The sequence below is a fragment of the Argiope bruennichi genome, chromosome X1 (assembly GCF_947563725.1).
Source record: "Argiope bruennichi chromosome X1, qqArgBrue1.1, whole genome shotgun sequence".
Classification (NCBI taxonomy): domain Eukaryota; kingdom Metazoa; phylum Arthropoda; class Arachnida; order Araneae; family Araneidae; genus Argiope; species Argiope bruennichi.
Window position 1 is genome coordinate 87648978 of NC_079162.1, and position 25885 is coordinate 87674862.

The following is a 25885-nucleotide window of genomic DNA, read 5'->3' on the forward strand; positions in this document are numbered from 1 at the left end:
ATTAAAAACCTGAGTAGTTTCCTACTTTTGGTATTGTAATATAATCATTTTAATACGTAATCTCATAGATGCTTCAAATTAAAAAGATGCATCAACAAATATGATGCGATAGCTATATATATGATGCTCCATTTAGTAGAAGAGATATAAATTAAAAACAAAGCTTCTTTTAAGCATTATTACAGATGTCGCATTCCTCTTATTGCTCAATCCGTCCCTAATTTCCCCTAATGGGGGAATGATTGCTTTCTGACGAAGGGGTTGTCAGATGAAAACGTTTCGTCAGAAGGCTCGTATTTTCCGACGAAAATGTTGTGTTATTTGTTACACTGCGTTACTCCTTTTCTCGAAACTATTTGACCACACTTTGATTGTGTAAGTTAAATTAATTGCATTTTAGAATCCACGAAATTTAAATAAAACTGAGATGCCACTGATTTCGTTGTGTTTGCTAAACGTTATCACATTGAACGTGATTAATATCGATTCACGACTTCATCGATACTAATCACATTGAACGTGATTAATATCGATTCACGACTTCATCGATACTAATCACATTAAACGTGATTAATATCAATTCACGACCTCATCGATACTAATCACATTGAACGTGATTAATATCGATTCACGACTTCATCGATACTAATCACATTGAACGTGATTAATATCGATTCACAACCTCATCGATACTAATCACATTGAACGTGATTAATATCGATTCACGACTTCATCGATACTAATCACATTGAACATGATTAATATCGATTCACGACTTCATCGATACTAATCACATTGAACGGGATAACTATCAATTCGCGACTTCATCGATACTAATAACATTGAACGTGATTAATATCGATTCACGACTTCATCGATACTAATCACATTGAACGTGATTAATATCGATTCACGACCTCATCGATACTAATCACAACCAAACACTGTTACAAGCCATTAGGAATAGTCATCTTGAAACTTTCTGACATACTCTCTAATAAAAATGCCCTCTCCGTATAAAATTGTGGATTTAGATAGTTTAATTATATTAACGAGAGTTTTGGGGACGGACCTTGTCATTTTGAGTCTCGGTCAGATGATAAGGGAGAAACCGGAACTGGCATCCTACTCTCCAAGCTTCCGCACTACACAAGTGGAAGGACATTGGACCTCTATGTATTTAGCTTACAATAATGGACACTGAAGGACATGCTTCACAAGCTATTGTGGGGTTAGGTAGTTTAGTTATATTAACGTCTCGTTTTCCAAAACAGCGCTTGCGGTATATGGGGATGGACCTCGTAATTTTGAGCCACGGTCAGATGACGAAGACAAAACCTGAACTGCCCCCCCCCCTTCAAGTTGAACAAATAATGAACAAATAATTTATCTTTTTCAAAGAACAGATTTAAAAAAAAATGTAACAAAATTTAAATTAATTCTACGATGATAAACAGAAAAGTTTAAATTTGTAATGGCGTTCTACTCTGGAAACTGATTTTTTAAAAAAAACTTATATAGCATGGAAACTTAACATTCGTAATTGGAAGCTTTTCTTACTACTTACGGCATTTCAAGAATTGCTTTTGCAACTTTTCCCTCCTTACAAATCATTCCAATACTACTAACCTTATTTAATTGTACCTTAAGTTTAAGAAACAACTTTTTTTTAAGTACCTGTATTTAAATAACATATTTTAATGTTCGAACTTATTGAATTAAATAAACGAATCAAGAAGAAATAAAGCAAAAACTAATGAAACGCAAACTTTTTCGTTTAATGCAAAACGTTATATTTATGTAAAGTAATACATTTATATCTAAAATCTAGAAGAAATGATTATTATTTCGAAATGGATACACTATTTTTATGAGAAGAAATATCATTCCTCAATGATTTTTATCATACATTTTTGAATAAATACAAAGCAATCCATCTTTCATAAAAAGCAAAGTGGAAATTATTCATATAGTATTAAAACGCATGAAATTGTATTAATGAACGTATCCTTAAGTATTCGAAATTGTGTCAAAAATCAGGCTAACTCCAAATATGACACCATTGCCAAATATGACACTTTTAGATAACGTTTAAAATATTGTATCCTTAAAATGTTGTAGAATGGCGTTAGGCTTCCAAAATAGTGTGAGTTGTTTAGATATCAAAAGTTTAAGCTTAAAAATATTTTCCTGAAGAAGCTAATTACATAAAATATTAGACAAAATTACATAAAATACTTCATTGAAAGTTTGTTGAGCATAAATTGCTGCGACCCACCTGGTAACCAAAGCTGCTAGGGTTTGTAAATTATATATATATATATATATATATATATATATATATATATATATATATATATATATACAAAGAGAGAGAGAAGAGCTTTACAGATCTTTGTTTGTGTTGTTTTGCGAACAAAATTTTTATAAAAAATGTAATTGTATTTAATCCGGAGCGAATTATTTTGAAGAGAAGGTGAATAATCAAGTTGTGTGGCAGATGCGCTCAGGCCCATTTTCACTCATCCTTAACTTTTGGATTTACTCTCAAGTTGTACGTTTACTGAAGCTTAATTGGCTCTTGGTGAACATCTAGAGAGGTTATAGATAATTTATATTCCTCGTTCTGATAAGAGAGTAAGTAAATGATGATACAAATAAATGACTCATTTTCATGAGATACCTTTTTTCCACGGTAAAACTGATAATTACCATTTAAAAAAACAAGACAGACCTTTAAAATTTTATTTCTTGATTCGTTTCGTTTACTAGATTCTAGCGGTTGCACGATTTTCTTCAGAAGAAAAAGTAGTAGGATTTTCTAGTGTTTCAGAAAAATTGCGATTTTTTCTAGTACACATATTCGAAATGTAAGATTTCAGCTCTTTGATATAGAAATTTAAATGCTACATGCATTTATTTAGAATTTTATTCGCAGATGCCATTTATTTCAAAACCGTATTATTAAAATTGATCTAGCCTCAAATTTTTTTAAATAAAATTTTTGATATTATTTATAAGGAAGTTATAATAATGAATAAATAATTACCAACAATAATTGCATTAAAATATATTGATTTTGAATTGAAAATATAAATCTTAAAAGCAAATTTTTCTTGCAGATATTCAGATTTATACTTGAGATACAAATGATAATGATAGATAAAGTTGCGTATTATTAACCTTTATGTATTATATAAATTAGCAGTCTGCTCTTGTTAAGATTGTCTCATTTAGTTACAATATATTCATTTTGGTATTCTATACATGCTATTGCTTTCCGAAAACCTAGGATTAGGATTAGCGTAGGATTAGTTTCTTTCATACTGACACTAATTGGCTATTTTATAGAAACATGCAGGTTTTTTCAGTTAGTCGTCTATATCGTTGGTCGTCTCTAATTTCTTTTGAAGTACACTTCTATGCTGATAAAGTCTCTTTTAAATTTTTTTTCTTGGATAGCCAAAAGAATCTTTTGAGGTGTATTATGCTCCGTTGCTTTAAGAATGGAGGAGTGGTGCTGAGACAATTTCAAAGGCCCTTAACTAATTGAAGACATTTAAAGCTGTCAGTTTTGACTTGAAGACCATAGCGGTCGCACACCAACGATGGATATGAAACTTATGGAGATTATACTATCAAAATCTGTGACTTAGTGCTCGAAGAAGTGAGTGTCCAAAACAACGATGTATAATCACTTGACCAGAATGGCATTGGTCAATCAATGTGAAGTTTGGATTCCACACCTATTGATGAAGACCGTCCTCATGAACCGTGTCTCTATGTGCGATTATATTCTCCAGCGATATAAAAGCCTTTCTTAAAGAGACTTTTGACTGGAGACGGGACTTCGATGACATTTGATGTATCAAAATGTGCATCGAAGATGCATTTGGTCTAAGAACATTATAACTTGAATGGTCACGAATTCTGGACTTCACCTGAAGAAAGTTCTTTTAACCATTTGGTGGGACTAGAAGGGCGTATTCTACACGAACCTCTTCCTCAAGATGAGACCATCAATTCTCGAATCCTGGACTTCACCAAAAGCAAATTCTTCTAGCCATTTAATGGGACTGGATGAGTATATCCTACACGAACCTCTTCCTCAAGATGAAACCATTGATTCTGCCGAATATTGTAATCCTGGACTTCACCAGAAAAAAGTTCTTTTAAACATTTGGGGGAATTAGAAGGTTATATTCTACTCTACTCGAACCTCTTCCTCAAGATGAGACCATCATTTCTCGAATCCTGGACTTCACCAAAAGCAAATTCTTCTAACCATTTGGTGGGATTGGATAAGTATATCCTACACGAACCTCTTCCTCAAGATGAAACCATCCATTCTGTCGAATATTGCAATCCTGGACTTCATCAGAAAAAAAAATTTCTTTTAACCATTTGGTGGGATTAGAAGGTTATATTCTACTTTACTCGAACCTTCTCCTCAAGATGAGACCATCAATTCTCGAATCCTGGGCTTCACCAAAAGAAAATTCTTCTAACCATTTGGTGGGACTCTAAGGGTATATCCTACACGAACCACTTCAACAAGATGAAACCACCAATTCTGCTGAATATTGCAACCATCTTGATGAACTGAAAGCCGCCATAGCAGAAAAATTGTCAGAATTGGCGAACCGCTGAGGCATTATTTATTTATATCTTCTAACTGCATATTTTATTATCTGTAAGAAAAAAGAAATTGTTGGCATATTCTACCGCTTCCTCCGCACCCCCCCCCCATATCGTCTCCATCAGACTATTACTTTATCATGTTGTTAAAAAATTCTCTCCCGGATAAACAGTTCCAGTCCGTAAGCGAAATCAAAACGTACGTTGAAGAATATTTTGAAAATAAAGTCCAACCATTTTAGAAGGATGGAATAATAAGGCTTTCTGAGAGGTGCAAGAAGGTGACAGAGCAGAATGTTTCACATATAATGCAATAAATCAATCTTAAACAATAATTATTCAGTATTCATTTCGTATTAAAGAAAGAAAAGAATGTTATGGGACACCCTAATACATTCTTTGGAGAAAAAAATCTACAGAATTTTATTTTGATGTAAAGATTTAAATGAAAATGAATGTTTAGGAACTAATTTTACTCAGATATTGATATAGTCCAGTTCTTGAAAGAATAATTTAAAAAATTCTACTTTTGTCAATGCCTATAAAATCAAAATTTCTATCATAAATAACTTTAACAGACGCAAAAACATATAAATGAAACATTTAATGAAAGAATAAAATTGGTTTCAATTAAATTTCAACAGAAGAAAACACTCTTATAAATTGTGCTTAAAATGAATTTTTTTTAAAAATTTTAAAGAGAAAATTATACATAGCGATATCAAATAAATGAATTTATTTTTCAATTGAATTTATTTGCTCTGTAGTACAACATGTCACTTCTAAATGTATATTAAGTGAAAAATAAGGCAAAGAAAAATTAGAAACATTAAACCTTTTATATCTTTTTAATTTTGTAAAAATTAAAAAAAAAGAGCTTAAATAGAAAAAACAAACAGAATACATATGCAGTTTACATAAAATACTTGATTTAAACAACAACTCTTTTTAATTACATTGAGGAAATGAGTAATAATTCGTTTGCTGATTTAAAAAAAAAAAAAAAAAGTTATGTTGACTAAAGTAAAAGTTGAGCTTGTTTTTCATGTGATAAAAAGTTGATAATGGAAACTAAATTGAAAGATACAATTGCTTATAGTTAATTCTTTTTAAATTCTTCGGTTGTCATTTAAGTATCAAACTTAATTCTCTGTAGAATTTCACAAATCTATTCGTATGCAAATGATTGCACATTTTTCTGCTCTATGTTTTCTTGAGTGGCATTTTAATTTTTCATTTAGTCTAATTTTTGCTCATTTCTTTTTGTATCTTCAACAAACTGTAGAAGTTCCCTTTATATGGTACAAATATAATTCTTTCAGATGTCAAATGTTTTTTTTTAAATTTTGAATAGAACTAAAAGACTACAAAATTCATTCATTTATAACAGATAGGGTTATGCCGATTTTCGATTTATCGAAAAAATATCGATTTTTGATGCCAGTTTTTGAAAAATATCGATCTATTGAAATCATGATCATGATTTCCATAAATAATTCAGATAAATCACGATACAATAAATAGATATTTACAACTAATTTAAGTTTTCGATTACGTTTTGGTTAATGGTTAGTGTTTTTTTTTTTTTGTTGTTGTTGTTGTTGTTGTTGTTGCTCTTCATTCTTATTGAACTTTATGCAGAATTTTTGTTAATATTTCTATAAATACTGTCATATTTTAATTTATAAAAATACTTGTTTTAAACACAATGTTATAAATTGTAACATGCAGACATTGCTTAGGCATTGACACACTTTATTAAAGAGGATTTAACAGAATTATTTTCTAACTATTTTTATTGAAAAGAGGAAAAATATTGTTATTATATAAATTGAAACTTTCTTTTATTTGGAGTCGTTCTGATCCGTTAATATGTTAAGAGATGTTATTTATAACTTACAATATCTATAAAGAAATAATGATATCATGATCTATAATCATCATTATGTATGATATGATCTATATGGATCATTATGTATGATATCATGATCTATATGGATCATTATGTATGATATCATGATCTATATGGATCTATCAAGGGCGATGTGTGTGTGTGTGTGTGTGTGTGTGTGTGTGTGTGTGTGTGTGTGTGTGTGTGTGTGTGTGTGTGTGTGTGTGTGTTGGATGATATATCGCGAGGATGAAATTCGTCATCACCCAGCCCTAGTAGCAGTTGTAACTCGTGGGCTTAAAATACAGAAATCCAATTCAACTTTAATAGTGTTACCATCCAATCATTATAGATAACTAATTTTTTTAAATTCTTTCTACATTATTTCCTACTTATTACACATTTCTTTTTCTTTTTAAGACTACGATCCGTCTTTAAGTGAAAAAAATCTGACTTCATATGTTATCCAACTTCATAAATGAAAGTTAAACCATTTGAATATATACAAGCGAGATATTTTCATGAGATGACTTTGTGATTTATTTGCGATTAGTATATTGAATTCCTTTAATTAATCTCTGAAAAATAGTGATTCGTTTATACAGTAACAAGAATTAGGGTTATCAGCATTTTTCAGCGAAAGTTCCGCTCCGTTATCAGTGACATAATGTATCGTTCTCAGACATTATTTAGTTATCAAATGTCGTTCATTGTCAGTTTGCTAAAATTTGTCGACAAAGATAAAAATTGTGTGTGTGTTGTGACTTATGGCACTTTACAAGCCCGCTGGCAGTTATCGTCAGTGATTTAAGCCGAGTGAGCGTCTCTTGTTTTTTCAATACCGCCAACTAGGGCCAAGAGCACGACTTAGCTACTTCATGCGTCACATTCGCCTGCACAACCCCTTTTTACAGGCGGGCACATTCACACACCTCACAGATAGAACACAGAAGAAGAACAACCATCCCGAATCCGGGACACCCGAATCACGGGGAAGACGCGCTACCCCTAAGCTAGGACACCGGCAAGATAAAGTTTACAATGTGGCAACTATATCAACGCTTGAGCGAATATAATACTAATTACTGAGTTAGCGCATCTGCCACTATCCCGAATTCCCGGATAAGTTTGAAGATGAATCGTCCAGTTCAAGGGGCGAAGAAAATGATGAGGATTAGAGTTTCCTTTCGCTTAAAGTCTTTAAATAGTGAAGATAGGGAGATTGTTCAAATTAGCTCATCATGATGAACAACTATTGTATTAAAAGTTTCTTTTTTTATATCTGCTCCCTTGAAAATTTAATAGAAGATCACCATGCTTACGAATAGAAAATTCATCAAAACAAAAAGGTGTCTTTCTTCACTTTCAAATTTGTGAATCATGATTATTTTTTAAATCTTAGAACCGAAAACTCATATAAGCCTAATGCAAATAAATAAAGTAATTTTTATAATGAATTAAAATGATGTTTTAAATTAAAATAAATAGATTGTTTTAAATAAGTTTAATGAAAGATCAACATGCTTCCCAATACGAACTTCATCAAAACACAAAGGTGTCTTTCTTCACTTTCAAATTTGTGAATCATGATTATTTTTTAAATCTTCGAACGGGAACTCCCATAAGACTAATGCAAATAAATAAAGTGATTTTTTTTAATAATGCATTAAAATGGTGTTTTAAATGAAAATAAGTAAATTATTTTAACGCAAGTTTAATGAAAGATTAACATGCTTACGAATACGAATAAGAATTTCATCTAAGTAAAAAGTCTTCTTTCTTCACTTTCAGACTTGCGAGCCGTGATTTTTTTTATCTTAGAGTGTAAAACTCGGATAAATTTAATACTAATACATAAAGTGATTTTTATAATGCATTAAAATGGTATTTTAAATAAAAAATGGAGATAAAAATGGTAGCAATAATTTCAATAAAAGTATTTGTATTAAATTTATTAGCTATGTGTGATTACATAAATATAAAATGCAACATGATGACTTATATGAATAATATTTTTTTTAAATAATGATTTGCATTTTAACTGTGTCATGTTAACTTAGCTGGTGATATGAAACAACATCTGCTGTTTTTCTCAAAAAGTAATTTATCTGGATCTTTTGAAATGAAGCAATTTATTCGTAGGCCTCAATGGATTAGTTGAAATAATTGTTGTGCAATAGACTCATGATCTTTCAGTTTGTCCTGTATTTATTCGCCTTTTCTACTGAAAACGATTTTTGAAATGCTCTAATGGTATAAGGATTAGCTATCTCTCTGGATTCAGAGAAATGCATGAGCATTATATCACATAAGAAAAGAAAAGAAATTCAATATTTGTGGAAGGAATTATTTAATTAATTTCGAAGAATTCCTTATTTTTATTATTTCTTTTTCGGGCTTTTTTCATGGGGGGGGGAACAAATGCATTCTTCCTTTAAAAATTAGGTTTTTTTCCTGCACAGGCTGTCGAAAAAGATAAAAATATTTGTCTGAAATCATTTACTACCATATTTTCCAGTGAGGTTGTAAATTTGTAGATGGCTGGAAACGGCAGAAATAACGACGACACCTTATTTTAACGATGGAAAATTACTTTATCAAAAGTCATTGAATATGAAAAAAATGAATGACAACACATACCAAGATTTATAGGAACATTAAAAAACAACCATGAAAGCACTGATTCAGGAATCAGACACAGACATCAAACTCATAAAGGGTGTCCTCCAAAATTAAAGCAAGATTTGAATTTGCCACCATTTGTGCAGTAAAGTGTTGACAACCCTATTAAAAAAACCATTTTACAGCTGATAGTTTAGGGCTAGTAAAAGTGGAGCATTACAAGATGGAACAGCGTGTTTTCCTTTTTGAACAATATTTCAAAAATAATGAAATTCTGGCTGCCACAGTTCAAAAATTTGAGAATTCGCCTCCTAGATCATGTGATTTTATGCCACTGGATTTCTTTTTTTTTGGGGTCATTTGTTGTCAAAGATCTATGCCAACAAGCCCAGAAGAACGCATAAATTGAAGGAAGAAATTCAAAGCTACATCAACGAAATTCAACCACATTTATGCGAAATGATCATGGAAAATTTGAACAAAATAATTCTTCTGTGTCAGCCTAGCCGTGGGGTTCATTTGCCCTAAATTTTATTCCATACATAATCCTATCCTGTGTACTTTAGATTGTTACATTTTTATTGAATTGTAAAGAAAAAAAAACGCGTTTTTTTTATTTAATTCAATTCTTGCGTTAACACATTGTTCTGTCGTGTAAAATCCTTAATTATCTGCTCAAATGGATTTTTAATAGGGTTGCCAATACTTTACTGCACGAATGGGGGCATATTCAAAGTTTGCCTTAATTTTGGGACAACCTTTTATCATCTTAAGGTATCAAACTTAGGTGAGGGTTATCGTAGGATTCTGCATTTTGTTAGAGCTCTATTTGCAACAATTTAAGAGAAAGTATATCTAACTTACACAATTTTTTCCATTTAAAAAATATTTTATCAAATCTTACTAATGACATTTTGATATAACTGTAACGATTTGACTTCTGAGGTCAGTTGAATCTCTTTTGCAGTGAGTTACGTTCTACTTAAATTAAGGTATCTTATGAAGCTATAAGAGTAATTCTGAGAAGAGAATTAATAATTTTGAGTCGATTTCTGTTAATGAAGACTATAAAAAATGGCATCTCTTTGTTCAAACACACCAAATCAAACTGAATATTCCCCTGGTCCACACTTCCAAGGGTCTCCTGTGGAATCAAGTTCAATAGGGTAGCCCAAACCTAGTCACTGCACGGTAATGCAGTGAACTGGACAAGATCATCTTTAATCACAAATCTAGTGAACTGCTTCAAATTCTAGAACAAATGACGCCAATTTTTAAAAGAATAAGAATACCCATTTTTGATTTCCGAGGAAATCATGTTGTTACTGTTATGATGTCATCTCTATTTTACGTTAATTTAATTAATCTGAGGTTTAAGTATTAAATTCTGATTGAAGTTTCAACTTTTTTTGAAACTGCGCATTTCATTTTCTTTAATAAAAATTGCTCTTTTATCTAGTACAACATTTTTTTTTAAATTTTTTATCTCGATTTTATTTTGTTGTTAAATTTCGATGTCGAGAAAATATTGATTTCTTTTAGGAATTTTCTTACATTAAGATATGTAATTACATTCATGAAGAGTTTTTTTAAAATAAAATTTATAAAATACTTGTAGTTTTGAATTTCGGATAAAATATGTAGGGATAACACCAATGAAACAAAAACACATTAGATGAAAGCCAAAAATGCTATGACTATTAGAAAAAATATGGTTTTGTTGGTTAATAAGAGGAATAAAGCAAAACTATTCTATTTTAGAAATTTATCAAATTATTCATTCAAAGTATGTAGATAAAAAATGTATTATCTAATTCTTAAGATAGGAAACAAATTATCGATTCAGTCTAATTATTGGAGTTCAACTGATGAATATCACGAAATTTTCAATTATTTCGCATTATGAAGTATTAAAATGAAAGAAAATCTTTTTTAAATACCAATCTGCTTATTTTGCAGTTCAGAAACAGCAATACAATTTGAGAAATTCTTACAAAGAATTTTAACAAAAGCATATGCATGAGATTTTAATTTATAAGACATTTTGTTACAAAAAATCTTGAATTTAAGAAAAGAAATTAAGAAATTAATTTAAAAAGAAATACATTAATTAATTTTAAAATTTAAGAAATAAATTTTTTGTTGAATTAAGAAATTAATTAAAAAATTAAAAAGAACAATTTGAAAATCCAAAATAGCATTAAAATAAATTATAACTTCCCAAAGAATGTACGTAATAATTCGTGCGTAATCATAATTCGATTAAGATTAAGAAAATCGAATTAAAATAATAATCGATATTTTGCCAGAAATTGTTCATCCTTTGTTAGATTTTATTCTTATTTGTATTCTGGATAGATAAACTTATTCTATCCACACAGTATTTCATTATGATTCTTTGCATTAAATAAATATCTCATTATAGACATTAAAGTTTAGATTACAATGGCTATTTTTAAAAAGCTTTGACGATTTCTGCCTTGATTGTTACTTTTCCTTCCAAAATTTTATATCATTTTCAGGGAATAAATACTAAAGGAGAAAAGTTTTGAAAATTTGTATACCAAAACGGCAACGAAACTCTTTCTTTAATAAAGCATTCATCTCTTTTGTTAGAATTAAACCGCATTAAAAAGAAATTATCTGACAATGAAAAAAAGATCGCTAAGTATTTTTCTAAAGAAATAAAACCATATGCATAACCTCTTAAGTTTTTTTTATTTGAATAAAAACCTAGTATCACAAAAAATTTCCTTTCTTTACCATTTCCGTCTTATACAAAAGAAGTAAGAAAAATGAATCTCCCCCCACCCCTTTTTTTAAGAATAATTTCAAAGGTATGAAGGTTTTGAAGTGCCGTAACATTTTTACTTCTTTTGTATCGAGCAATTGGATGGAAACATTCAACATTATCTCCGAATAATTAAGAAACTATGAAAAGCCTATAAAAATGCACAATTTTTCTTTTCCTTTTTATTATAATCGTGAAACGTTTTCCAGAAAATTCTGCGAGCTTTATTCAATGAACTTTGCGGTTCTTTAAATTCGTAAAATCAAAATCCCATCATTAATTGTTAAGCTCCAGTGAAGACAGTCTCTCTATTCAGGCTCTCGTATAACACTGCCTTAAGTATGATAGTCGTTCCTGAGTGCTTCGAGATTTTAAATTGATCTGGCTTTTAAAAATGCGATTCACTTTCCGCTGGGCATTTTTTGACTTGATCCAACCAACCACTTACAGCAATGCAGGAGAGCAGTTAAGCATTGTCTGGTAAAACGCTTTTTGTTTTAAACAAATTTAATTTTTTGGTGAGTCACTTGCTACTTCTGTTTGCACTTCTTCGTGAAAAGAAACAGCCAGTTTTTCAATTCGTATTCAACAAAAAATCATTTATATTTATTACCCTAGAATAACTAAACACGTAAAAGCAATTAAAATGCTTATTATGTTACTTACTTTTATAATAGATCCTAATTATTGATATCCAAATATATTAAATAAGCACAAAAACTTTTACCACATTTAAAAGCCAACACGCATTATCTGAGGAATCACTTTTTGTTTTAAGTAATTTTAGTTTTTTTTTTTTTTTTCTTCTTGTATACGAAATATACAAAAGAAAATATTGAATCGAATGCGAGTTTTTGACGTATCTCCGTGCTTCAGAATTCCAATATATATATATATATATATATATATATATATAATATAATGATATTTTAAAATCTAATTTAAGCTTAATTAATTTCCAGAGTTTTGTTTTAAATTAGTCCATATTAACTTCATTCTGAAATATTCTCTTATTTCCCGATCCCATTCCACTCTTTCTATTTAACCCCTTACCTACCGAGGCTAACTTGCGAGATTCGGTCCCCAATGCCACATATATATATACGTATACAGTTGCGAGACGTATATATACGTCAGGGGTAGTTAACGCATTGACTTAGGGAGACGTATATATACGCCCGCTGCAGGCAAGGGGTTAATTAACCCTTTCTAAGGCCGTGGGAAGTATGCTTCTCACCAAATTTATCAATCTTTGTATGAAATTATGTAGGTTGGCATAAGTTCTGACAAATTGTTTTAGAAACACAGAAACTTAGATGCTTGAGTTCTTTATCTCACACAAAATGATGTGTCTTGGTTTGTCACTTAATTATTCATTAACCAAATTAATTAATTAATCAAATTAAATTGATCTAATAAGCTAAATGAATCCCTTTTCTTATTCTAATTTCAAGCCTAAAAATATTTTAACATAATATGACTAGAAAAAATGGCCCTTTAAAGGGTTAATGCAACAAAAGCTCTGTAAAAATGCTTTAGTCAGCGGTTCACACACTTCGAGTGAAGGGATAAAATACTGCCCAGGTAAGCACATTTTTTTAAAAGATCCGTATGATTCCCTTACTTGTGATTGACACGTGATAAAAATCACTATTAAAATCTCACAGTATATATTCACAGGGATAAAGTTTTCATCAGCTTTTCCGCATTTCGTTTTGTGTTGTGCTCGTCGCTTCTGCTTGTTCGTAATTCGTGACTCCCGGGATGCAATAAAGCAAACTTAAAAAATGCAAAGACTCTTCACTGTCTTCGAAACTGCCTTCTGCTTCAAAATTATGCTTACACATATATATTATGTATATTTGTCCATCCGTCTCTACGTCTGTGAACGTGATAACTCAAAAATCCTCTGAGCTAGACGGGTGAAAATTGGTTTATGGCTTTTATAACATATTTGAAGGTATTTTCCACATTTTTAACGAAATCATTCAGTGGAAGTTTGTCTGTCCCAGTATAAGTGAACTCAGTCATTACAAAATGTAAGGAGCTATATAAAATACAAAATGTCCTGAGCTATATAAAAAAATGATTCGAAGGTTTAGCATCTAAAATGTATATATATATATATATATATATATATATATATATATATATATATATTTTATTAATAATAAGTCAATCCTTGTGCACCACAAAGTACAGCACAAGGCTTACAGAGGTAAGTTGAAACAACTACATACATAGAAAAAAAATATGTACATATAAAAATAAGGATAAAAACAACAGGAAAAATAAACAACAAAACTAATTAAAAATTGAAGCAGCAAAGTCAATAAATTTACAAAATGAGAAAAAAGCCATTTTGTTGTCGACCAAAACATGAAGCGGAGGTGGAAACTTAATATTACAGGCATCTAGATCCACAATAAAATCTCTTCTCCCTTCAGTAAGTTTGGAGCAATCAAAAAGCAAGTGTTCGACATTTTGAACTCAACCCACGCTGCAAGAGCACAGATCAGTGTTCGATAATCCAAATTTCTTGAGATAGTAATTGAAATTACCGTGTCCAGTAAGAAATTTTGTTAAGTGAAAATCACTGAAAAAATGCTTGTTATTCAACCTTTGAGAAATTGTGGGGAAAAATAATTTGGTTAAAGAGGCAGTTGACGAATTTCGGTACAGCTCGTTCCATAAGAGAATGGTCTTTTTGTGATTCTCATTACGAATGTGAGATTTGGGAATGCTCATAGGATCAATGATGTTTAGTTTTGTAGCTTGCTTTGCAAGCCAATCGGCTCTTTCATTCCCTAAAATGCCAGAATGACCTCGGACATGAGAAAAACAAACGCTAATTCCTCTTGCTTTAAGCTCGTAAAGAGTGATGTGAAAATTCACTACAATTTTGTTGCAGGAAGAAACATTACTAAGCAAAAATAAGGATGAGAGAGAATCAGTACAAATAAGGAACCTACATGACAAAGTACAGTGGTTTACGATCCATTTGAGCGAGTTACTGAGGCACAGCAATTCTGCTTGGAACACACTACACTCATCGGGAATTCTAAACATAAAGTGTTCCATTTCAACTGCTAAAATGTATATTTGGATCAAAATTTATACCAAATCTTTAAAAGAGCTGACTATCTTTCGGTCAGTACTTTCGCGAACATAGAAACATGCTAACTCAAGAACTCAGCAACCGACTTAAATAAATGAAATTTGGTATGTGATCTTACAAATACAATTGTAACTCTGTGTCGAATTTTGGTTTCAATCGGTAGGAAAAAAGACTTCAAGATACATATTCGATTTCCGGTACTTGTGTATTATCCACATCTCAGGGATAAGTCGCCAAAGACCAGTAAAAATGCATTCAGTAAATATTCGTGCCAAAGTTCATTGTTTCGGAACCAATGCTATGCATGGCATTCGAAGCCTTACCTACACTCTACAGTTTTATACGGGGAGAGGGGATAAGGCATTTAGTAGAAAGCATGTGAAAAAATTTGAGGATTCCAATTCTCGTTTGTTTTGGTGAGTAATTTTCTAAAAACGAGTATTTCAGCTCGCATTCAACACAAAATTGTTTATTATAAGCGTGATTACATATCAAATATTGAATGTTATGAAAGTGATAAAAATATTTTAAAAAATCTTTATATGTTACTTACTATCTTCCAAATATAATAAATATGTATAAAAACTTTTACCATATTTACTATGCTAATTCCATTAAAAACCGTGCTTTCTTTAATTCGAAGTATTATCTTCAACTTGTTTCCTACGTACACTTTGGTGCAAATACGAAATATATTCAACAAACGATTTTTTTTTTTCGACGCCTTTCCAGTCGAAAGAAATTTCTCGTCTCTAATGTTGGAAAGTAAAGAACTGATTGCAATTGACTAAAAAGATTCCGCTTTCAAATATTTTGTTAGAATATTTTATTGATGTATTTAAATTCTGATGATGTTTTTGCAATCTTTGCTTTGGTATTGAAGAATAAGACATAAAAAAAAAATTATGGCAAGCTAAAGCTGAAGCGGAATTTTAAATTTCGCCAATCCATAGTAGAAAAATAAGAAAGAACCTAAATAGTTAGCATTCACCACTCCAAAGAAATAAAAAAAAACCCAAAGAAGTAACATTTTCCACTCTAACGCTGAAAAATAAGAAGAAAAAAAAATTTTTTTTGTTCACATTCTTTGCTTTCGCATTGACGAATAAAACACAAAAAAACAATGTGGCATACTAATACTGAAGCAGTCTTTAGAATGTCTTCAGCTTCAATTTAGAATTTCTAAACTCCATAGTAGAACAATAAGAAAGAACTTAAAGAATTAGTATTCGCCACTCCAAAGTGGAAAAAAAACCCAAAGGAGAAACGTTTTCCACTCCAAAGCTGGAAAAAAAATTATTTTCTTCACATTCTTTGCTTTAGTATTGAAGAATATAACACAAAATTTCTCCAATCCATAGTAGAAAAATAAGAAAGAACTTAAAGAATTAATATTCACCACTCCAAAGTGGGGAAAAAACCAAAGGAGTAACGTTTTCCACTCCAAAACTGGAAAAAAAATTATTTTCTTCACATTCTTTGCTTTAGTATTGAAGAATATAACACAAAATTTCTCCAATCCATAGTAGAAAAATAAGAAAGAACCTAAAGAATTAGTATTCACCACTCCAAAGTGGGAAAAAAGCCCAAAGGAGAAACGTTTTCCACTCCAAAGCTGGAAAAAAAATTATTTTCTTCACATTCTTTGCTTTAGTATTGAAGAATATAACACAAAAAACAATGTGGCATGCTAATGCTGAAGCGATCTTTAGAATGTCTTCAGCTTCAATTTTGAATTTCGCCAATCCATAGTAGAAAAATAAGAAAGAAGCTAAAGAATTAGTATTCACCACTCCAAAGTGAGGAAAAAAAACCAAAGGAAAAACGTTTTCCACTCCAAATCTGGAAAAAAATTTTAAAAAATATTTTCTTCACATTCTTTGCTTTAGTATTGAAGAATAAAATACAGAAAAAAAATGTGGCATGCTAATACTGAAGCAGTCTTTAGAATATTTTCAGCTTCAATTTTGGATTCCGCCAATCCGTAGTAGAGAAATAAGAAACTAAAGAATTAGTATTCGTCAATCCAAAGTCGAAAAGAAAAAACATCGAAGATTTATCGTTCTCAATTACAAAGCTTGAAAATAAGAAAAAAAATTTTCTTCGCAACCTTTAATATTGAAGAATAATACATAAAAACACCAATATGGCATGCTAATACTGAAGCAGTCTTCAAATTCCCTTTAGCTTCAATTTTGAATTTCACCAATCCATAGTAGAAAATAAGAAAGAACCTAAATAATTAATATTCATCACTCCAAAGTGGGAACAAAAACTCAAAGAAGTAACGTTTTCCACTCCAAAAATAGAAAATAACAAGAAAAATTCTTCACATTCTTTGCTTTAGTACTGAAGAATAAAACATAAAAAATAATATGGCATGCTAAAGCTGAAGCAGTCTTTAGAATGTCTTCATCTTCAATTTTGAATTTCGCCAATATATAGTAGAAAAATAAAAAAAGAAACTAAAGAATTAGTATTCATTACTCTCAAATCGAAAAAAAAAACCCCTAAAGAATGAGTGTTTTCCATTCCAAAGTTGGAAAATAAGAAAATAAAAAAATGAGAAATATCCCAGTTTTAAATATTTATAAATAAATATTTAAAACTTCCAAATATTTAGAAATTTTTTAATTTAGTATTTTTTTTTGTCGTGAAGAATTTTATGTGAGGATTTTTTTTTATCAAACGTTTCAAAAATTTTTGAAACTTTAATGGCAACGACGATATACAATTTAAAAAGACAAATGCTGTAATCGCTCATGATAAGAGACGCTATAAATAAAAAAAAAACTATCTTTTTAGATGGAAAATTCAAAATAATTTCGACGTTTAAAAAATACGTTAAAGTAATATAAATTTTTTAATAAAATGTACAGTTTTCAGGGAATATCAATCTGAATTATCAAGCAGAAAAAGATGACAAATATTGACATTTCAGTTTCTAAGAACTAGAAAAGAAAACAATTTAAAAAAATCCAAACTTGCAATGGAAATTCTTTTTATGTTATAATGGGTTTTATGGAAGAACAAAAGCTTGAAATCTGATCGCTTCAAAAGGAAAGTACTAGAAAAATATTTTCAGCATATTTTTTAAACTTTCATCTCTACGATTCGGTCAAATTTCAAATAGTCTGAAGAATTCTTTATATAAAAAAATTGATTGCCATGAAATAGGAGAAATAATTCCCATTTTTATTTTATCACTTTTTTTTTTATTTGGACATTATTTTTCTAATTCTTTGATATATTTCAAATTTTATGTTATCGGAAACACACTTGTCTCAAATGCATACCTTTCCAAGATACGAAAACGCACGAATACATCTACTTATTTAATGATAGCTGAATTTCGAAATTCCACTTGGCGTAGAATCACTGAAATCATTTGATTAAAGTTTTCGTTGAAAGTAGCCTTCGGAATTATAATGTTGCTGTTTTTCCACTATTTCAAGTGTGGAGCAGATGTTTTCTTATGTATTTATTTTAGTCGTCTTTAGTTTTTTGATCATTCGTTAATCATTTCAATTTTCGATCATTGCTCTTTAGTAGTGCCACTTTAGACGGTCATGTTTCTTGAAGATTTTTATTTCAGATAGTAATTTTTTTATTCAGTATTTCCTTATTTTAATTTTTTATTTTAGATAATGATTTTTTGTCGCACTACTTTAAATACGAATTTTTTTCATATCACTATTTTTGGTAATTCGCAAATTCCAGCAACTGTCCTTTGACATTTATATAAAATTATTTAACATTAACTATGAGTAAATATGGTTATCTACAGTATCTAGCCCGTAGCTTAAAAAGCTGTTTAACCCTTTCTAGGGCCCTGGGAAGTATGCTTCCCACCAAATTTATCAATCTTTGTATGACATTATGTAGGTTGGCATAAATTCTGACAAATTGTTTTAGAAAGACAGAAACTTAGATGCTTGAGTTCTTTATCTCACACAAAATGATGTGTCTTGATTTGTAACTTATTATTAATTAACCAAATGAATTAATTAATCAAATTAAATTTATCTAATAAGCTAAATGAATCCCTTTTCTTATTCTAATTTCAGGCCTCAAAATATTTTAACATAATATGGTTAGAAAAAAATGGCCCTTTAAAGGGTTAACAAATATCTAGCACATAGCTCAATATGATTCTTTACTGTACCTAACGCATATTTGAAATTCAGAAACTACTAAAATAATATAAAAATAACATATTTTACTATAATCAAATTATTGAGAAATTTTAAATATAGAAACATTTTTAATCGTTTGGAAATACTTTTGATTTATGTGTAAAAGGATCGATCAAAACAAATATTTTTAAAAAAAGAAAGAAGGAAAAGAAAAAAGAAACTTCATAATAGGTTCCCATGTTTTTTTCAACTTTTCCTAAGTTCGTGAAGCGTTTTTAAACAAGCTGTAGTAGTTTTCCTGAAACTTTCTCGAATACCCTCTACTAAAGGTGTTATCCGCACCCATCGCATAAAATGATGTAATATGAACAAGTTCGTGAACAATGATGTACCTTGAACATCATTGTTCAGGTCGTGAACACTAAATGCAAGTTAGAGTTTAAATCTCAGTATTATTAAGAAAAAGATTTATGCTATTTGGACACCTTTTAGTATATTAATGAATGCCAAAATTTAACATAGAGTTACAATTTTAGTAACAAGATGACATCCAAAATTTAATTAATGCCAAAATTTAACATAGAGTTCCAATTTTAGTAACAAGATGACATCCAAAATTTAATTAATGCCAAAATTCGACATAGAGTTACAATTTTAGTAACAAGATGACATCCAAAATTTAATTAATGCCAAAATTTGACATAGAGTTACAATTTTAGTAACAAGATGACATCAAAAATTTAATTTATATAAGTTGTTGCGTTTTTTAGCTATCGCGTTTCTATGCATTCGAAAATATATAAGGTAGACAACCAACCCATTATCAGATTTGATTAAAAATTTAAGATTTAAACTGCATTTTAAATGCTAAAACTGTGCACCAAATTTTATTTATTTAAGTCATTACACTTTTGAACTATCGAGTTGACGTGCGTGAAAATGTACAGGTCAACAAACCATCAACTATTTATTTTAAAATTTGATAATCTATACTTTGCAGGCTAAGTCTGTAAAGATCATTTCATTCACTAATTCATTAATATTGTAATTATCATGTTCCATTTTATTCGGAGGGACAGAGAGATAGGCTTCATATGAATGGATTTCGTTCAAAATTAGATGTTCATTTATTAATTCTTTAATATTGTAATTATCATGTTCCATTTTATTCAGAGGGACAGAGAGATAGGCTTCATATGAATGGATTTCGTTCAAAATTAGATGTTCATTCACTAATTCTTTAATATTTTAATTATCATGTTCCATTTTATTCAGAGGGACAGAGAGATAGGCTCCATCTGAATGGATTTCGTTCAAAATTAGATGTTCATTTACTATATCTGTAATATTGCAATTATCATGTTCCATTTTATTCGGAGGGACAGAGAGATAGGCTTCATATGAATGCATTTCGTTCAAAATTAGATGTTCATTCACTAATTCTTTAATATTTTAATTATCATGTTCCATTTTATTCAGAGGGACAGAGAGATAGGCTTCATATGAATGGATTTCGTTCAAAATTAGATGTTCATTTATTAATTCTTTAATATTGTAATTATCATGTTCCATTTTATTCAGAGGGACAGAGAGATAGGCTCCATATGAATGGATTTCGTTCAAAATTAGATGTTCATTTACTATATCTGTAATATTGCAATTATCATGTTCCATTTTATTCGGAGGGACAGAGAGATAGGCTTCATATGAATGGATTTCGTTCAAAATTAGATGTTCATTCACTAATTCTTTAATATTTTAATTATCATGTTCCATTTTATTCAGAGGGACAGAGAGATAGGCTCCATCTGAATGGATTTCGTTCAAAATTAGATGTTCATTTACTATATCTGTAATATTGCAATTATCATGTTCCATTTTATTCGGAGGGACAGAGAGATAGGCTTCATACGAATGGATTTCATTCAAAATTAGATGTAAGTCTACAAATTTGGTGAAAAGATCACATGCCAAATTTCATTTGTCTAACTTTAACTATTTTTGAGTTATCATGTTCATAGACAGACAGCAGAGCATAGATATGCATAATTACAAAAAAGTGTTTTGCAGGGAAGTCAAGGAAGTTTGAAACGTAGACATTAGTTAAAATCTCGAGTTCACATTTTTTGACAATTACAATACTTTGTATTCTTCATGTACAAATATATATATATATATATATATATATAAAGTAAAAATTAAAAAAAAACTTATGCTGAAAAATAAAATCCAAACATTTTTTAAAATTCAGAAATCTAGAAATGCAATTTTAGTCGTTATGAAATGTAGTTTCCAAGACAGCTTTGTAAAATAGATTCATCGAAAATTTCTTGTTTGACACATCGTTGATATCTTCTTGCAATATGTTTTTGAATTTAATACATCACTCTACCATCACTTCTTGTCATCTTTTTACTGTAACTTTTTGAGTTTGGTACCTCACCCATACATCACTTTTGGGGCAGAACAAAAAAGGACTTTAGCTCCTCATCTGCAGCTATTTCGAGACATGCTGTCGTTTCCAAAAGATCTTAGAAGCACAAAAATATTGAAGGGCAGAATATTTAAGTTATAGCCAAGACCACCCTTTCATCTTATTCAAACTGAAACAAATGTTCAGTTCCTTTTCTGTGAAGTTAAAAAGAAGATGGGGTTTCTTTCTTTCTTTCTTTTTTTTTTTTTTTTTTCCTTCTGAATTTTAGTTTTTCTTAAGAGTGTCGAAAACGCCATTCTTTCTAAAAAGATAAAGAAGAAACACCTGCCTCTTTCCCAAAACTTAAAGGTGGATGGAAGGCAACCAATATGATAAAGAGGACTTTAACTGAACGGTCACTCGTGAGAATGATTTTTGTTTCCTTCAAACCAGCACTTGACGTCACGGCTTCAAAGAATTTCAGAGCATTCAGTTTTTGGGAAACAGAAACGTAAGACTGAACTATGTAAGACTTGATTAAAGAAATGGATTTTAGAATTTTATGGAACTAAACCAAAATTTAGTTGTTGTTGCATCGCGCACATGGTAATATATTCTAGAACATTTTATAGTTTGCATAATGATTGATAAAACGATTCCAAAATTTAAAGTTCTCTCTTGTGGTTGATTGTGTTCACATACAGGTAGACATAACACCAAAACTTTGAATTTTAGATTCTCCAAAATTTAATGGTTTATTCGGTGGTAGATTGAATTCACGTGCATGTAGACAGTACACCAAAATTGTGTTTCTTAGATTCACCTGAATTTAACGATCTATCTCGTGGTAGATTGTTTTCACATACATGTAGACATAAGAACAATTTGTTTTTTTTTTTTTTTAAACTTGCCAAAATGTAACGATCTATATCGTGGTGGATTTTGTTTTCATACATGTAAACATAATACTAAAATTGTGTTTTTTAGACTCACAAAATTTAAAGTTCTCTCTTGTGGTTGATTGTGTTCACATACAGGTAGACATAACACCAAAACTTTGAATTTTAGATTCTCCAAAATTTAATGGTTTATTCGGTGGTAGATTGAATTCACGTGCATGTAGACAGTACACCAAAATTGTGTTTCTTAGATTCACCTGAATTTAACGATCTATCTCGTGGTAGATTGTTTTCACATACATGTAGACATAAGAACAATTTGTTTGTTTGTTTTTTTTAAACTTGCCAAAATGTAACGATATATATCGTGGTGGATTTTGTTTTCATACATGTAAACATAATACTAAAATTGTGTTTTTTAGACTCACAAAATTTAACGGCCTTTCTCGTGGTAAATTGTGTTCTCACATGTAGACATAACACCAAAACTTTGAATTTTAGATTCTCCAAAATTTAACGGTTTATTCGGTGGTAGATTGAATTCACGTGCATGTAGACAGTACACCAAAATTGTGTTTCTTAGATTCACCTGAATTTAACGATCTATCTCGTGGTAGATTGTTTTCACATACATGTAGACATAAGAACAATTTGTTTGTTTGTTTTTTTTAAACTTGCCAAAATGTAACGATATATATCGTGGTGGATTTTGTTTTCATACATGTAAACATAATACTAAAATTGTGTTTTTTAGACTCACAAAATTTAACGGCCTTTCTCGTGGTAAATTGTGTTCTCACATGTAGACATAACACCAAAACTTTGAATTTTAGATTCTCCAAAATTTAACGGTTTATTCGGTGGTAGATTGAATTCACGTGCATGTAGACAGTACACCAAAATTGTGTTTCTTAGATTCACCTGAATTTAACGATCTATCTCGTGGTAGATTGTTTTCACATACATGTAGACATAAGAACAATTTGTTTGTTTGTTTTTTTTAAACTTGCCAAAATGTAACGATATATATCGTGGTGGATTTTGTTTTCATACATGTAAACATAATACTAAAATTGTGTTTTTTAGACTCACAAAATTTAACGGCCTTTCTCGTGGTAAATTGTGTTCTCACATGTAGACATAACACCAAAACTTTGAATTTTAGATTCTCCAAAATTTAACGGTTTATTCGGTGGTAGATTGAATTCACGTGCATGTAGACAGTACACCAAAATTGTGTTTCTTAGATTCACCTGAATTTAACGATCTATCTCGTGGTAGATTGTTTTCACATACATGTAGACATAAGAACAATTTTTTTTTTTTTTTTTTAAACTTGCCAAAATGTAACGATCTATATCGTGGTGGATTTTGTTTTCATACATGTAAACATAATACTAAAATTGTGTTTTTTAGACTCACAGAATTTAACGGCCTCTCTCGTGGTAAATTGTGTTCTCACATATAGACATAACACCAAAATTGGGTTTTTTTGACTCATTAAAATTTAACGATCTATCTCATGGTAGATTGCATTTACACACATGTAGATATAAGACTAAAATTGTGTCTTTTAGACTCGCCAGAGTTTAATGGTCTCTCTCGTGGTAGATAGTGCTCATATACATTTAGATGTAACACCAAAATTGTGTTTTTAGAATCACCAAAATTTAACAATATATCTCAAACTATAACCAAAATATAACAAGTATATTGTGTTCTGATGCAAGTAAACATAACACAAAAATTGTGTTTTTGGACTCGCCAAAAGTTAACGTTCTATCTCTTGGTAGATAGTGTCCACATGCATGTGAAAATAACACCAAAATTTCATTTTTCAGAATCGCCAAAATTGAACGGTCTATCTCGCGGTAAATTGTATTCATATACATATAGACACGTTGTGTTTTCATATACATATAGACACGTTGTGTTTTCATATACATATAGACACATTGTGTGTGTTAACGTTGTGTTTTTCAGATTCTCAGAATTTCAATGGTCTATCTCGTGGTAGACTTTGTTCACATACATGTAGTCATAACACGAAAATTGTTCTTGATTTTTTAGACTCGCCAAAATTTAACGGTCTATCTCATGGCAGATTGCGTTCATATACATGTAGACATAACGCCAAAATTGTGTATTTTAGACTCGCCAAAATTTAACGGTCTATCTCATGGCAGATTGTGTTCATATACATGTAGACATAACGCCAAAATTGTGTATTTTAGATTCGCCAAAATTTAATGTTTTTTCTCTTCGTAGATTGTGTTCACTCACATGTAGACATAACATCAAAATTGTACTTTTCATACTGAGGGTAGGCAAAATATTGATCGATGACATCAAAATTTCAAATTCAGATGTTTTACCAATTTCAAAATCTTCACTTTTTATGTGAGAAATTAAATGAAATCAGGTATTTAATATTTAAATATAGTGTTTACGATTGCTTTAATAATGCACAGTTTTATCAAGAAATGAATTAATCAAAAATGCCAGTCAGAAAAAAGAATGAATTATCTTAGAACAAATCGACTTGCAAGTTCACTCCTTCTTCTGAAATCGATAATTCACCATTTGGTGACACGCATAACTGTAGTAGTGATTTCCCATTTTTATGATCACATTTCCTCTCACTTTAATGTGTTGATTAGAAATATTTACTAATGTAGCACATTTAGTCATTGAGTAACAGTTATTCAGTTAATAATTAACATGTCCTGACGTCAAGCTAGAAACAAGAAAAATGTCTCGATACCTGTCATTTCTAAATGAATGAATTGAGAAGGTAAATTATTACGATAGATATATATTGACCTCAGTGTATGATTTGAAAGAAAATCCCTTTAATTAAAACCTTATTTACGTGCTAGCTAAAACTAAATACACGAAGAATCAAATCGCTTTAAATTGATTTTTAATCAAAATAATTCATTATGAAATTTATCCCAGGCCTTATTTATGTGTGAATAAAGATTTCTTATTTCGTTGGAATTCGGCTGAAGATTTTATTTGATTAAAAAATTAACAAATATGTTTTTATTTAATGGTAAGTGATTATCTTAAATGTCTAAAAGATGTGCTCCTCTAAACGGGCTGTCATCTTGTTAGCGATATCTTAGATCTGATTACCACAGATTAATTAAAATGTTGTTAAAAAACTCATTTAACACTGTAGAAGAAAATCTCTTGCACATTATCAGAATGCTTAAGAAATAAAAAAGTAATATTTGTAGTGTACTATATATGTTAATCTATACTTATAATAAAGTTCAATGTGTGTGTGTGTGTGTTGGCGCTCTACAGGCCAGACCGTTTGACCTACAGCTACCAACTTTGGTACATGTATACCTTGGAGGTTGGGAATGTGC

The 25885-nt window shown here is 30.2% G+C and overlaps 1 protein-coding gene across 2 annotated transcripts in view; it reads left to right on the forward strand.

The window, feature by feature from the left end:
- Positions 1–25885, forward strand: part of LOC129958396 (delta-sarcoglycan-like) — a 406890-nt gene that overhangs the window by 287351 nt on the left and 93654 nt on the right. The gene's annotated exons all lie outside the window — the stretch shown is intronic.